This window comes from Marmota marmota, unplaced genomic scaffold (genome assembly GCF_001458135.2).
Source record: "Marmota marmota marmota unplaced genomic scaffold, marMar, whole genome shotgun sequence".
In the NCBI taxonomy this organism is placed as follows: Eukaryota; Metazoa; Chordata; class Mammalia; order Rodentia; family Sciuridae; genus Marmota; species Marmota marmota.
The window spans coordinates 67,336,692-67,352,517 of record NW_025999842.1 but is presented as its reverse complement, the minus strand read 5'-3'; the positions used below and the strand labels follow the sequence as shown (position 1 = coordinate 67,352,517).

At 36.2% G+C, this 15,826-nt stretch overlaps 1 pseudogene; it reads right to left on the bottom strand.

The window, feature by feature from the left end:
- Nucleotides 1-13,660: 13,660 nt before the first annotated feature.
- On the bottom strand, nucleotides 13,661-14,852 carry LOC125615135 (annotated as a pseudogene).
- Between the last annotated feature and the right edge of the window lie 974 nt (nucleotides 14,853-15,826).

Sequence of the window (15,826 nt, the reverse complement as noted above, 5' to 3'; positions counted from 1 at the left end):
TGGTTGTGCACACAAAGTGTACGAGCCTCAAAATAATCACACTGCATGAAAAAAACAGACTCCCCCCAAGATGCATACTATTTGTGTTCATATAAATGAAAATTTCTAGAAAATTTAAGCTACTATTTAGTGATAGAGAGCACATCAGTGGATCTGGGAAAGGTCAAGAGGAAGCAATTAGAAAAATGTGAGAGGAAACTTTTTGGGTGCCAATGTCAATTATCTTGATAGTGTGGATGATTTCACAAGTATTCATACAAAATTCCTCAAATTATACAGATTGAACTTACATAGTTTGCTATATGTTACTTACACCTCAATAAATGTGAAGAAAATTTATGTAAAGGGAAAGAGGTAGATGAAAGTATTATTATACATTCTTTTATTCTTAATAAAGTATATGCAATCTGTATGCATTAACTAAATTTTAAATAAGCTTTCCTTGAAATTTAATCTAGTAAGAAATATGTGTGTATGTGTATTTAAACCTGTCATCCTCAGTAAAACTTATTACCATAACATAATAAAGGAAGCCCCTCACTACAAAACACCCCAATACTAGATTAGTTCTGCCTATTACAACATTAAAGGAATTAAAAAAAATAGATATGTTAATAATGACAACTTAACCTATTCCACAGAAATATATGCTGTAGTCTACCTATAAGTTTATCATTGGATTATATGTTCACCTTTTTCTGAAGAAAGCATGTTAACAACTCTTAACAAATGTAATTGCTAAAATTTAGTACCTGATGTCCTCTGTCCATTCTCCTAGACAATGATGTTGACAGGAAGGGATCTCAGGGAAATTGTCAAGACTTTCAGTTGCTTAAACAAACAAAAAAGTACCTATATCAGCAAAAGTTTTAGCTGAAAATAATCAATAAGTTATTCCACAATATCCATTGTTCTCTCAAAATAAAAAAGCAATCTGTCTCTGATGTGTCTCTTACCAACAAGATTTAATTCCTTGCACATTCTCCATATCATTCATTTTTGCTTTCAGTTGTTCTTTCTTATCTCATCTTCAGGCATGTGAATCACTTTTTAACATTTTTTTTTCCCTTGGCAGCAGGAAGATCAATTTAGTTGTAATTTTTTTTAGCTTAGTGATTCAAATAAACTTTTTCATTTCATGTTCTATCTCCTTCTTTAATGTGAGTATGCTTTTTGTTTTCTCTAGATTCATTGAAACAAGTAGTTTATTAATTTTTTTTAAGACAGATACTTTTTTTGGCATTGACAATTCCACATTTGTTCTTAGAAACAAAACTTAACTCAAGTATTTGTACCTTAGACTTTTATCAAGTGAGCTCATCCTTTGACCATTAAAGAACCATTAAAGAAAAAAGTCCTAGGAATGCTGAGACAACTGGGACCCTGCCAGAGTCAAGAATCCTTGCACTAAGTTCATGGGAATCAACTTAGTCTAGCCCTCTGGAGAATGAAAGACCAGGTGGAGAGAGTCATGATCCCAACTGTTACAGTTGAGATCAGCTAAGCCAGCCATCTAGAAGCCACCTGATCATCCAACTACAGATGTGTGGTTTAGGCTAGTCAAAACAGAGAATTATGCAGCTGAGCAATAGACCATAGGCAATAGTTTATGCTTGCTGTTTAGTTCACTGAAATTCAGTTGTCTTGTTGCACAGCATTGTTAATTAATACACCTCAAGGTTGTAGTGATATAGAGGGTTTTCCAAGGTCTTCGCAATCAAAACTATCCCTTTTACTGTTAATTTAATTATACACATCATTTATGCACTTTCAGAATTTGACATTCATCTCTGACCCTTCTTAAGCTTATATGTTGTTTTCCATTGTATCACCATGACTATTATTATAAATGCATGTATTAAATGCAATCATTTTTAATACATGCAAAAGTATACCTTTATTATTAATTCTTAAGTTAACAACTGGGCATATGTTATTTTAATTTTAATTTCACAAAACAATAATATAATCCAAATAAATACATTTAGTCAATATCAATGTGTAACTTAGAACTGCCTTCCATTTCAAAGTGGTTGTAGCACTTTTGGATAATTATATAGCCTACGTAATCCCAGAAAGTTTATTTTCATTAGCTACTAACTCCATTAGAAGAAACAGAATAACTACTTAATTAATTGAACATATTTAAATATGTCATTTAATAATTAAACATTATTAATCAATTTACATAATGTACTTATTTAGTTTCTACAAAAGAGGGAATAACAATGAAATTTTCTCCTTGGCTATTGACTTTTCTCTGCCAATACATTGTGCCTTGACAAATACAGTCACATATTTATCCAGATGTTTGTTTGTTGTGGTTTAGACATGGGGTGTTCCCCCAAAGCTCATGTAAGACAATGAAGGAATATTCAGAGGTGAAGTAATTAGATTGTGAAAGTTATCACCTAATCAGTGGATTAATTTCACTGATACGGATTGACTAGGTATTAACCATAGGCAGGTGCGGGGGTGACTGGAGGAGGAAGTTCACCGATGGTGTGACTCAGGATTTTTACTTTGTCCTTGGTGAACAGAGCTCGATCTGCTTCCTGGTACCATGTCCTGAGTTTCTTTCCACTGCCATGTCTTTCCCACAAGATGTCTGCCTCCCATCAAGTCCAGAGCTATGGAGTTAGCCAAACCGGACTGAGATCTCTGAAACGATGAGCCAAAATATAATCTTCCTCCTTTAAGCTGTTTTTGTCAGAGCTTTTAGTTATAGTGACACAAAGGTTGACCAAAACACTGTTTTTCACCAAAATAAATAAATAATGGGTGACATAATCATGTCCATATTTATGGTGGCAGTAATGATGGCTTTAGCTGGGTTAGCTTACTGGCACAGCGAGAAATGAGCCAAAGAAAACCTTCCAAAATACAGGAACAATACCTTCATTTTTTTACATTAAGTATCACAAATGTCCTGGTTTGAAAAGGATAGCAACCAAAACTGCCAGAAACCTAGGAGCAGAAACATGGTATTGGGAGTTTGATAAGGCTAGTATTGACAAGGTCTTCTCCAAAATTTAAGAATAAGGTCACAAATAAAGTGAAACGAGAAATTAATTGGAGCTTGTATTTCCATTTCCCAAGGTAAAGGGGATAGTATGGCAGGGTAAAGTGTCAGTAGCTGCTGGTGTATTATTAGCCTTGGACCTACCATTAAGTGTGGAATTAAAGATAACCATGACTTTTCACATGGATGTAGGTGAAGCCCTTTTGTGCGTTTTCATAAAGTAGCTCATGATAGGAGCGTCACAAGTTGCCATATCTCTGATGGAAATTCACTTGGAATTTCATAGCCATTAAAGCTCTTTTTTCATAACCTCCTTAAATCTGTGTCATCACCGAGGCCGCTTAAAGCACAGCCCATAAAGTCACTGTCTAATTCTACAAACTGAAATATATAAGTGCTGCTGAGGCTCCACAGTCCCATACCTTGCTGTGACCTACACTAGCTTGCCCTTTAATGCCAATAATAGATCATAGAACAGCATATTTAAAGAAGCATGAGAAGCTGACTTTGATGTATGTGCATTTTTCTTGAAGAGCCATAGTTTAAAGCCATATGCAACCACAGCAGTTTTTAGTGCTCTGCACCTCTTTAATTTGAACTGGAAACGAAAGTCACATATTCTCCACTTTCTGTCTACCATAACTAAAAAGTCATTGGGAATTTTTTATTTAGTTTATTTTTGTTTTATTTAGTGTCAATTAGAGCATAATTCAGAGCTTGTCAATTTCTAAGACAAGAAATAGGAAAGCTGACAGCAGCAAACATCAAGACCTTCTACTTTACCCCAGACCTTATAAGACTCTATCTTCACTTCTAAAGCCTGAAAAAAAACCAGAAATCCTTGAAAGGACTTTCAAATTAGGGCTCACACTTACTGCCTCATAATCTTAATTACCTCTTTTAAGGTTCAGCTCAGTATATAGTTACACTGGGGTTAGAAATATGTGAATGAGTGAAATGAGTATGGGTTGCATTTTGTGACTACCCTGTGTTTTCTCTTCTGATCCTTTCATGTCTAAAGAAACAGAACTGTTCAGAACAAATAAACCTATGAGTTCTTAGATACAAAGTTTAATGAATCCCCAAAAGAAAATTTTAAGTCATAGACAGAAAACCATCTAGATACATGGATTCCTTCTTTTTGCCTGGAACAACAGCTGCATTCTCTATAAGAGGCAGCCTTAGACTTTTATTCTTAGGAAAACATTTCTTTTGCTCCTAGAATCATAGCAGCCTCTTCCTCTCTTCTGAGGGATGACGTTTCCCACCAGTGTCTTTTTTTAATCCCAAAGAATTTTTTGTTCTTTACTATAGTCTACATTCCTTGGGGTACAAGCTCTTTCTTGTGTTCTCTGCTTTCATAAACTTTACCAGAGGGCACACTTGTTATGGCTGAGTGCAGCAAACAAGATACACAGATGAACCCTGAGGAATCCAACTGATGGCAAAGGTCCTGGAGAATCCACAGGTGAACACAAGAGCCTTGTCCTTCTTCCAAACATTCAGGGGGGGAAATTATACTTCACACAATTCTTTCAGGGAGAAGAAAAGAAAAAAATTCTCTTCAATTACAAGACTAGTGTAACGTTTATATCACAACCAGAAAATGATGTTAGAAATGGTAATTAATATCCACTGCCATTCCAAAAAGAAATGCAAAATTATTAAACAATGTGCAATATTAGAATAAACAAAGTCCAACAGAGATTTCAAGTTAATGAATCACTATCAATTTAGTTTATCCTGGGGATACCAAATTGATTCACCTTTTGTAAAATGTCTGCAATTCATCACATTAGCATACTATGTATATACAAATAATCTCACTAAACATAAAAAACAGATTTGATAGAAATAAAAATTTGTTTATAATAACAATTCTTAAACTAAGAATAGAAGGGATGTTACATCACTGTCTAATCATTCTGTCTTTGCAATGGACCTTGTTATCTTTGAAGGGTAATGCCTCTTCTCCTTCCCCTTCTTGGGCAATCCACCACTCTTCTTGGTCCCTGGCCCTTTAAATTAAGCTTAAAAATTCTAATTAAAATCATGATAGAATTCTCAAGATAAATGAAGACTCCACTTTTAGTTTTATAGGTTAATGTGAAGCAAATGTATCATATGCTTTTGTAAATATGACACTTTTCAATAATTTTTAAAAGGCAAAGTAGTTTAACAGATGCAAATAGGACGAATATAGAGAACAGATCATAATATCCAATACATGCCAGGATAGCTGTTCATATAAAAGTTACAAAGATAATGCACTAAGTTCTTGGTGTTAAATGTTTAATAATTCAATTGCTAGATTAGGTTACATTTGAACTGTAATTGGAGGTCGAAATATTTATTGTCATGTTAAATACTCTACAAACGTAGTCATTTATAGCAAGAGAGTCATTTAGAAGTGTATCCAGAATAATATTGATAAACTCAATATGTCTTAGAAGTTTTATTTAATAAATTATAAATTCTTCTGAAACATCATTTTGCAATGGTGATAGGTCAAAAATAATAAACAAATGACCATGTCTTTGTACAATGGAGGCCCAATATATTTGTGCTATTATATTAGTATCTCAGTATTTGAAATTTAACTATATTCCAATATACAAGATTACAAATTATAAATGGGTTAGTAATTTTTTTCAATATTTTACATTTTTAAAATACGTTATTTAAAAGAAAATAATTGAAAAAATATCATACCCTACTGAGATTTTCCTCAAGGTTCAGAAGTATTTTAGCTATTTTTTACCACCTAGACATTACAAGAGACCCAGGTGCAAAACACAAAATATATTTTCAAAGGGAAAATGTCACCCTTTGATACAAAATCCAAATGTGTTTATATTAACATTCTCCTTGGATTTCACAGTGTCATGTCAACAACTCACAGAGGAATAAGCCTATTCTCCATGGGAAGAGTCACCAGGAAAATCAACTAAACATTCCTTAGCAGAAATAGAATTTATATAGACAAACACATTTGGAGAGAAAAGTCTGTTGATTATTTTCATTTCATTTTAAACCATCCCTATGTAGATCAAAGTGAAATACATATAAAAATTAAATTCCTTTGAATGCAACAAATTTTATTTTATTCTACACCATAATAAATAAAGAAGAAAGACTTAAATGTTTATGTAGTCCAATATCATGACATCACTATAAACTGCATTAATATTTTAAAACTTCTTCTACAGCTGAAATTCAAAGCTAGCTCTTGTCTTTTTCTGTGTGTTTCTTTCTTTGGTATTTAAATATGGAAAACAGAAATAGGATAAATTGAAATTTATAAAAATTTTATATGTTTACATATCATTGTATTTTTCCACCAGGTAAAGAGTTCACTAACATAGATGAATGCTGGAAAATATTCAGCATGATCCAGCAAATCTCACTATCGGATATACTGGAAGAAAATAAAATCAGTATGACACAGACATTGACACTATCCTGTTCAATGCAGCATCATTCATAATAGACAAGATATAGAATCAACCATCACCGAATGAATGGCAAAAGAAAATGTGGTCTGTCTACACACAATTAAGTACTATTAAGCCAAAGAAAGAACTAAATCCTGTCCCTTGTGACAACATGGGAGAACCTGAAAGCATTTCATCAAGTGAAAAAAGTCAGGCACAGACAGACAAATGCCTCATGTTTTCACTGACATATGGAATCTACCAAAGATTCACGCACAGAAACAGGAGAAAGGAGGTCACTGTGGCTAGGTGATGGCAATAGGTGTGTGGGGTTTGGGGGGGGGGCGGGGATCCAAGACATGTTGGTCAAAATACACTAAATTCCACTTAGGATGAGTGAGAGAGGGACACAGAGAGAGGAATGAAGGGAAGGAAGGAAGGAAGAAGTGTTTCCTAGTCTCAGGTGTTGATTGCCTCAGGACACAGGACCAAAAAGTGAAAGGACAAGAGAAAGAGAAACTATATAAACCATTAACAAACTAATTAGCACTAGAACAGCCCGAGTGTTCCCTAAGTCACATCTTCCACATTGAGAACCTGAGTAATAGCCTACTTGATGTTCTCTAAAATGCACTAGAAACCTCTAACTAAATGCCATTCATCAGAAGCTACTTTACCCAGAATGCTGTAATTTAAGATCTAGCCTATTGTTTTAACAAGAGTGTTCTCCTCCTGACTCCGATTCATCCATTTCTCTCCTTCACTACTACCACCCACCAACTCTCCTCAGGAAAGTTCTGCCTCTTATCTGCTTACTTTCCTGACCCTTCTCTCCTATCCCATTTTCCCCACAGAATAATCTTATGCTATTCAGATCAGGTCATGTCATCATCCTGCTCAAAACACTTCAATAGCTTCACAATATATATTATCAAGTTAATCCTCTCTATAATTCTTTTATCAAAAAACACTTGATTTTTCATAGTTCTATTCATGATATACATATATTTATTTTAAAAAAATTATTGTTTGACCCTCCTGATTGAACAGGAGCTTCATGAAATTCAATCTCTCTCTCTCTCTCTCTCTCTCTCTCTCTCTCTCTCTGTGTGTGTGTGTGTTTTATTCACCATTTAATACCACTCAGTGGACAATAAGTACTTTCTGAGTAAATAATTGAAAGAAAGATTGAGTGTTTTAATTACACACGCAAAGAGTCAAAAATTTCAGTGGAAATTTTGTTATAATTTTATTTTTATTGTCCATGTCATTTTTTTTACCTCTTTTCTGGACCTTCTTAAACTCTAGCCACACATCAAGTACCTGTGATCTATATAAATGCAATGTGCTTTCTGTACAAAAAAATATTTGAGTGGCAATAAAAACCACTGCCAATATAAAAGCTCACCCTCTAATTTGGATGTGCAATAAACATGTTTAGTAGAAAAACTGAAAAGTCCATAAATTCTGAGGCTTCCTTTGAGGGGAAACTGTGAAGCATTTAGAGTAAGTGGTTTATAAAGTCAAGACCTGAAGAAACTTTCAGGTACACTCATAGAGTGAACCTTTTTTTCTAAATTGAATCTTGTGTTCCACAGTCCACAGAGAGCTGAGAGAAAAGGAATAAGGGAAATAAAACTTGAAGAAATAAAACTTAGAAAAGAGATGTTTGGCTTGTGTATGCTAGCAGTAGAGCAATCACTTCCACTACTGATTTTGCTGATTTTTATCACCAAGACTTTTATAGTTTTTACATAAATATAATTTTAAGAAGTCGTTTCAAGATGTGTAACGAAGTGTGAATTATTATTGCATTCAATTGACCACGATCTGAATCCCCGTACTTACTTGCATCAACTTAAACAGTCATGCCATTTGTAAAACATGGGTGAAAACATCAATCTCAATGGACTACTGATGAACTTAAATAAAATAAAATATGCAAAATCCCTTGCATAGTTTCTGGCACAGAAGTCATACTGAAAATTTTGTTTGTGGTGTTGTTTCTGTTTTTGACACAGATGTATGAGGACGATGGACTTCCAAACCACAGAGACTGTTCCCTCTCCTGCACACTCCAACCAAAGACAACAAGAAGAGCTGTAGCATTAACTTAATACACATTCTGTCACTCACCCACATTCTCAGGTAATTTAAGGACACAGAAAGTTAGGTATGTAAAAGAAAAATATCTATAACTAGAAATAATTAAGGTATAGGTGGAGAAATAATAAACAATGAAGAATTGATATTAAAAGTCATGGGCCATAAATTCTAAAATTTTAAGTGCCATTAATAAAACATATGAAAGAAAACAAAGAGAGCAGGAGCATCCACTTACACAACTTTATTGAGCACTTTCTGTCCACTGTGGACTGTGCTGGGAACTGCAAATGTGTACACAGATGTAAACCTGCCTTCACAAAGCTTGCAACTGAGATATGGGAAGAAATCATCAAAACATTTGTCATTTGATTCTCCTATCTTACAATGTCTAGTTCTTAACCGTTAACATGAAAAAACCATTGTGTAAGAAACCTTGTTTTGCTTGGCTGTAGCTCAGTGACAGAGCACTTGCCTGGCATGTGTGAGGCACTGGGTTCAATCCTCCACGCCACATAAAAATAAACAAAATAAAAGCATTGTGTCCATCTACAACTACAAAAAAAATTAAAAAGGAAAGCTTAGTGTTAGTCTCTGAATAGCTTCAGTATAAATATCTAAGTTATAAGTTAGTCATAGTGGGTTTTAAGTAATTCTTGGATCCTTTTGAAAAATTACTATGTTGTTGTTGGGTAAGAAATACTATATAATGTGAAGTTTGGATTTAATATCTGCAGATATGATTGATGTTTTACATCAAAAATATTTTTATATTTATAAAGAGTAATTTTTATATTCACAGAGAACATATTTTATTTAATAAGTTAGAATTCTTTTGGCACACTATTAAATACAGAAACTCCTTTCAAAACAAAAAAAGAACTGCCTTCTATTAGCCATTTAATATTCTTGGTTTCTGCTGTTATGTCTCTACTGTATCCTGAGTACGGTACAGTGTCCAGGGGTGCCCTGTAGATCTAAGGTGCATTCCTTCTGAGAGTGGGGACTGATTCCTGACCCCAGATACCAGTTATTAGTCTGATATACTTGCAACTACATTGAAAGTATGAAGAATGAAATCATGTCAAAACCCTATGTCAGTAGAGCTTCAAAGTTAATACTTAGAACTGACCCTCTTCCCAGCCACACAGAAGAGTGTGCAGTGTGTAAATCTGCCTTTACCTTGAATTGATTGCTACAGTATTGCTAATTGATTGCTACAGTATATTTGTATCTGTGGGACCTATTTTTTCCCCAGGTTTGAACTATACATAAACTTTACAATCTATAAAGTTTTTTTATAAAATAGTCAACTTTGAAAATTGGCTAAATGAAACAATATTTATTTTAAAAAATAATAAAATGATTAAAATCAAGTGTATGGTATTATAAATCACAATGATCAGTTGAGATGAATGTTGTTGAATAAATTCAAAGAAAACAAATAGAACCATGAACTCATGGAATAAAGAGAACTGAACTGGTGTTACATTGCATTGAAAACCAGGATCTGTGTGTTTCATTTTTAACAGTGGCAAAGAGGTAGAGAACAGGGGGCTAAGAAGCATAAAATATGGTCTTAAACATTCACAAGATCATGACAGACTGACTAGGCTGTAATATTAGGAATATCAGGAAGAGAAGCATATGCCTTACTTCAACTCTTGTGGAAACTTAGAGTGGGTAAATGAGCATGACAGACATTACAAGAAAAGAATTACTAAGAAAAGGGCAGAATGATACAAGGAGGAGAGAGAGAGAGAGAGAGAGAGAGAGAGAGAGAGAGAGAGAGAGAGAGAAGACTTGGTCTCCATGCTCCAGCCTGCTATGTTTTCCTCTGTCATTACACAATTTTCTCCAGCTGACAATCCTAGAAACTAAACAATATAATAATACGAGGAGTCTATCCTGAGAAACTTCTGTCCTACTTATATGCCCAAGGTCATGGTATTTCCTAGAAAGGCTTTCTGGACAAACGACTAGTTCTGGAACAAGGGAAAAGAAAGTTGGAACCACATGAATCAAAAATAAGAACAGCATATGTCACACTGTCTTGGTCAAAATACGGGTTTGGATTTTGGGTTAATAAAGCATATAGCACACATTTGTTTATCTGTTTATCATTGGCATCCCTCAAAATGACACGTAAAAGTTGTTCTCTTAAACTATGAACTCCACAAAAACAAATTATAAGAGATAAACAAAACTTAGAAACTCTGTGTGAAGTAGATGAATATAAGAGTGGTATACTGATTAGCAGAGCAGAATGGCTGAAACTTACATATAGTGGATGCTATCATGTGCCATTCAAATCTTCCTTCTAGACCCAACTGCTGGGGGTATTGAGGATAGGTAGCCCTCAACTACCACACTGATTTGACCATATCTCAGGTGAGAAAATTGTGAAGTCCAAGAGCATACCACCTTCCCAGAGAGAAACACCCAATGACTAACAGACAGAGACAGGACTCCACACTCAGTTCTGAAAGGTGCTCTAGCTACACCTGGGACAACTGGGTCTCCAATGGAGCTGGGCTGTAACCGAACTTCATTGGTTCTTTACTCCTCCTTCCTTCTCTCCCACAAGAAATATCAGAAGTATTCCCTAATGTACTCCCTGCATAAATTCACTTGTGGAAGTTGAGGAAATAGATGATGATACATATGGAATTTTCATTTTGATGATTTGTCATCCAGAGGCAATAAGCACTCCAACACTAGGAGTAGATAAAACACACATGAACCTTGCCGTAAGGTACTAACGCACAAGTTAAAACCCTCATGAGTGGTGAGTTTGAGTGGTGTTCCAGTTCAAGGTATTATATTAGCAGCTGCAATGTCTGGCAAGTGATAAACAGGGGGTGATTAGAAAGCAGTGAAACTGTATACTTGTTGACAAATACAAATGATGCTTTGGGGTGAAGAATATTACTGAGACTGAGAGTAATAAGTAGGCAATTAAAAACCAAGGGTGCCAGTCAAAGGGCCTTCTTATAGTACTTCTTCACCTGATAAGCAGAGAAAGCTCAGGGGCAGGTGCAGCACTTCACATAAGACAAGAAAAGCTCCAACAAAGGATAGGTTCCCAAACCAAGACAAGTCTGCATGCCAAGACTGGGAAAGAATGGGACCTTGGCACATGAGATAGGAAAATGTGGATTGATGTGCACAAAACCTTGAATTCCAAGATTCTGTGAGAGCAGCAGAAGTGGGTAGCAACTTTCTTTTAAAGTTTAGTGCTCCAGCCTTGCTTGAAGATGATGCAAAGCCTCAGCCCCTGGAAGAAAACGTGCAGCTCCACCAGCTGGTTTGCCCCCACCTATTCTTGTGATCACAGCTTAGTAAACAGCGTAGTGTCACATCACAAACAGTCAAAGGTTTGCTGCACCTGGTAAGGGAAAAATGAAACTTCAGGAATTAGCCAACATCTATGTTTAGGAGCCAGAGGCTACACACTAGCCTGGACTGTGTGTATGCTGGACTAAGAAACATAAGTTTAAGTAAAGGAGAGTTTATCTATAAGGGGTACTTGCTCATAGGATTTAATACTCTTTTAAGGACTCTGGGTAATGGTGAATTAAATGCAAGATGGTTTCAAGAAGCATGCAAGAAAGCCCGGCTAGAGTAAGAGGGAAATGCCACAATCGTACTGGTAGAGAAGAGCAAAATGTGATCAAATTGTTGTACATCCTGATTGTGGGTGGTGGTCACACAACTCAATCTACATGTGAAAGATTATAGAATTATATATGAAATAATTAATTTTATAGTATATCATTTAAAATTGCCACATCTAATATACAGTCTGTTCACAGATGAGCAAACTCAGGAATTGAAAACATATGGCAAGATGCTCCATGACGGTAGTCATGAGAGAAATGCAGATCCAAATCATGAAAAAGCACAAATTCATTTCTGTCAAATTGACACTAATTAAATCAGTGGCAAAATCAAGTATTGCTTTTTCCTCATCCTTCTAATGATAAAACACTGAAATGTCCCAGAGTTTAGTCATTAGATTTGTTCTAGTCTCTGCCTAAATCATTCTCTAAGTAATCATAACCAGTCCCTTTGTGACATTTCAAGTTTTGACTTTGTTCATTATGGAATTTCTATATGAAATTAATTTTCATTTTCAAATTAGTGTGTGTTTGTGTGTGTGTGTGTGTGTCTACTTGATTACTGAGATCTTTGTGTCTCCCCCTCTTAAATTCTACATTGGAGGTGGGTGTCTTGCTCCTCTGATCTTTGTCACAGACATTAAATTCCATATATACTGTAATGACTCACATATTTCTATTCTTATTTCCCTAAACCCCAGGTTCTTATATTCAACTATAAGATTGACATTCCATTTAACTCTCACATCACCAAATTTAACATTCAAAATTGACTCTTCATCTCCCTCCCACCAACTGGCACCAGTGTCTGCCATTTCCACCCACCAGTGCTCTGGACCTGTTCCAGGAGTGGTGGGACTTGCTTAAGACACCTGGGCGTTGTCCATAGTGTGAGGTTGCATGATCACATCTGCATATCCACCCTTCTCCCTCTCTCAACCTGGGCATCATCTGTCAGCAAGAGCAGTTGCTCTGGGTCTCTTACCTCCTTCAAATACAGGGTCTTCAATTCCAGCAACATCTGCCCACTTTTCTATGCTCAGTGATTACCCGTGACAACTTCTCTATCATCTTATATTTATTTTTCTCAAAATTTAGAGACTTAGAAAGTACCTCTGTCCCAAATGGCAGTAATTTTGGCCCATATTATAGTGCATGTTGCCATAATAATACTCTCATGGCATATACTTGAACACTAAAGTGCATTTTATTTTCAGCCATTTTGATACAATTTATTAAAATGGTTAAAATGTATCAATGTTCTAACACATATAACTATATGAAATCTAAAAATTATATTGGACCAGACACATTAGGAAAAATACTACTTTTAAAGGGTTATAATCCTGATTATGAAGATGAATTGATTAATATAATTACCTTTTAATTTAATTTTTTTTGTACCTGGTTAACCCAGGGGCAGTTAACCACTAAGTAACATTCCCAGCCCCTTTGTTAAAAATAATTATTTTATTTTGAGACAGGGTCTCATTAAGTCACTCAGGGCCTTGCTAAGTTACTAAAGCTAGCTTTGAACTCATAGTGCTCCTGCCTCAGCCATCCTAAATCACTGGGATTACAGGCATATGCCACCACACCCAGCCTTGATTCTTAGTGAAGCAGCAAGTGCCTTGATTTTGAAACACCCCCTCCTCATGTCAATCATGAGTGACTTCACACTGTATCCATACATACCATGGACTTTTTTTTAATGGAAAGTCCCTTACTGGTCCTGTCTCCATGAGTGGTCAAGACCAGGAGAAAGGGGAGGAAAGCAGCTGACCCAGGGAAGGATCAACACCACGATATTCCATTTATACACAGAACCAAACAGACCAGCACAGAGTCTGGTAATAAATAAAATGCAGCTAGAAGTTGACAGCATGGGATGGGGGTGGAGCATGTGGGGAGCAGGCGTATCCTTGAATAAAAGACAGCACCCCAGGCCCAAAATGGGTTCCTGGGAAGGATTTGGTCTGCTTCAACCGAAGAGGAATCACAGTGAATCAAAAGCAGTTTGGGAAGGCTAGAACCACGAGGGATAGAGAGAGGAGGAAGATCTGGTGGAAGGGGGCTGTTTAGCAACTGGGCTGAAGGAATTACCCTTCCCATTGAGACTTTCCCAAATCCTCTGGTCTGGCAGGAAGGGATCAGCCTATAACCCCCCCAGGGGAGGTTTGGGACAGCCAGATGCTCCAGGCAGGAGGCTCATAAAGGCTTGTCCTCCAGGGAAATGACAGCTCTATCCACCCCCAGCTTCTCTGCCAGGGTGCAGCATCCTTGACCTCCTCTTGACATTTGCGTGGAATTCATACTACTTCTTGGTGGAATCCTTGGAACTAGCATAGATCATTTTGCTGGTAAAGGATGAGGACTCGGGGGCCCAGAAGATGAAACACCAGGTGCTCCTTGTGCTCTCCTTGGTCTCCTAGATAGTATCATAGAGGCCATCTTTGTCTGGCAGCATCTTGACAACGGTGGCATAGGTAGGTGTCATCCAGTCTGGCCCACACCACCCACCAGCATCTCCTGGCCCTCCTCCAGGGTAGCAGTGTTCTTGCCCTCACTCAGGCAGAAGAACACAGACTTCTCGCTCTTCCTCACTCCCTCAGCTGTCAATGACTTACACATCTTCATGTCACTGAACACTTTGATGACACTATCAGAGCCACCTCAGAGGTCATGTGTTTGGAAGTGGAAGGGAGACAGCAAGGAGAGCCACAGAAGATGACAGCCACCACAACTGCTGCCAGGATCCTACTGGCAAGCGATTTTTTTTTAAGGAAATGAAATTTAGCAACATTATTAGACTCTGATGCCACATCCCTGCATGAGTTATTATTTTTTTTTGTAATGTTATCATTTTACTTGCAGGGCTGAGGCTAGAGAACACCTAATGATTGACAGATTCACCCAAAATAAATCCACTGTGTGATTGGTTCCTCTGGTGTTGTGTTGTGAGAAAATGAAATGAATTAAAAATTATTTCAACTAATGTTTTGGACCCACAACATTATCTGCAGCTGAGCAGGGATGGTTTTACTTTGGATAACAGGTGGCATTGTGCTTCGACAACCTTGTACTCATATGAAAAAAGTTTGTTTTTTTTTTCTTTCAAAGTGTATTTGCTGTTAGAGTCTTCCATATAGTATAAACACCTTCATCTTCTCCTTGTTCATTCACTCTTTCACATTCTCAAGTTTATACTCCTCAAAACTCTAGAAAAATTTTCTTTTTCACTTTCTTTGTCTCTTTATTTTCCACTTATGGTCATTGAGAATTTTTCTTGTCTCATCTAGAAGCTATCACAAAAGCAAGGAGGATTGGCTAACAAAATTTTTAAAAATCAACTGTTCCAAGAAAGATATAGATTTGTTTAATGTAAATAAGTTATACAGCCACATAGAGCAGCAGAAAAATATATCCCTTAAAATTAGATAGGTAAGCTGTCAACAACCTACAAAGCTCTCAGTTGTCAAGTTTGCCATTTTCCAGTATTAAAAATTTCCTCAGGGCCTTTGTGAAACTACTAAATTCTTTTCCATAGGTCAGATTCCACAAAATAGTCAGTAATCTCTTTCAATTTATATTCTTGGCATTTCTCTATCGTTCATGAAAATTGGTGCCTGGGAGTAAGAAAAAAAACA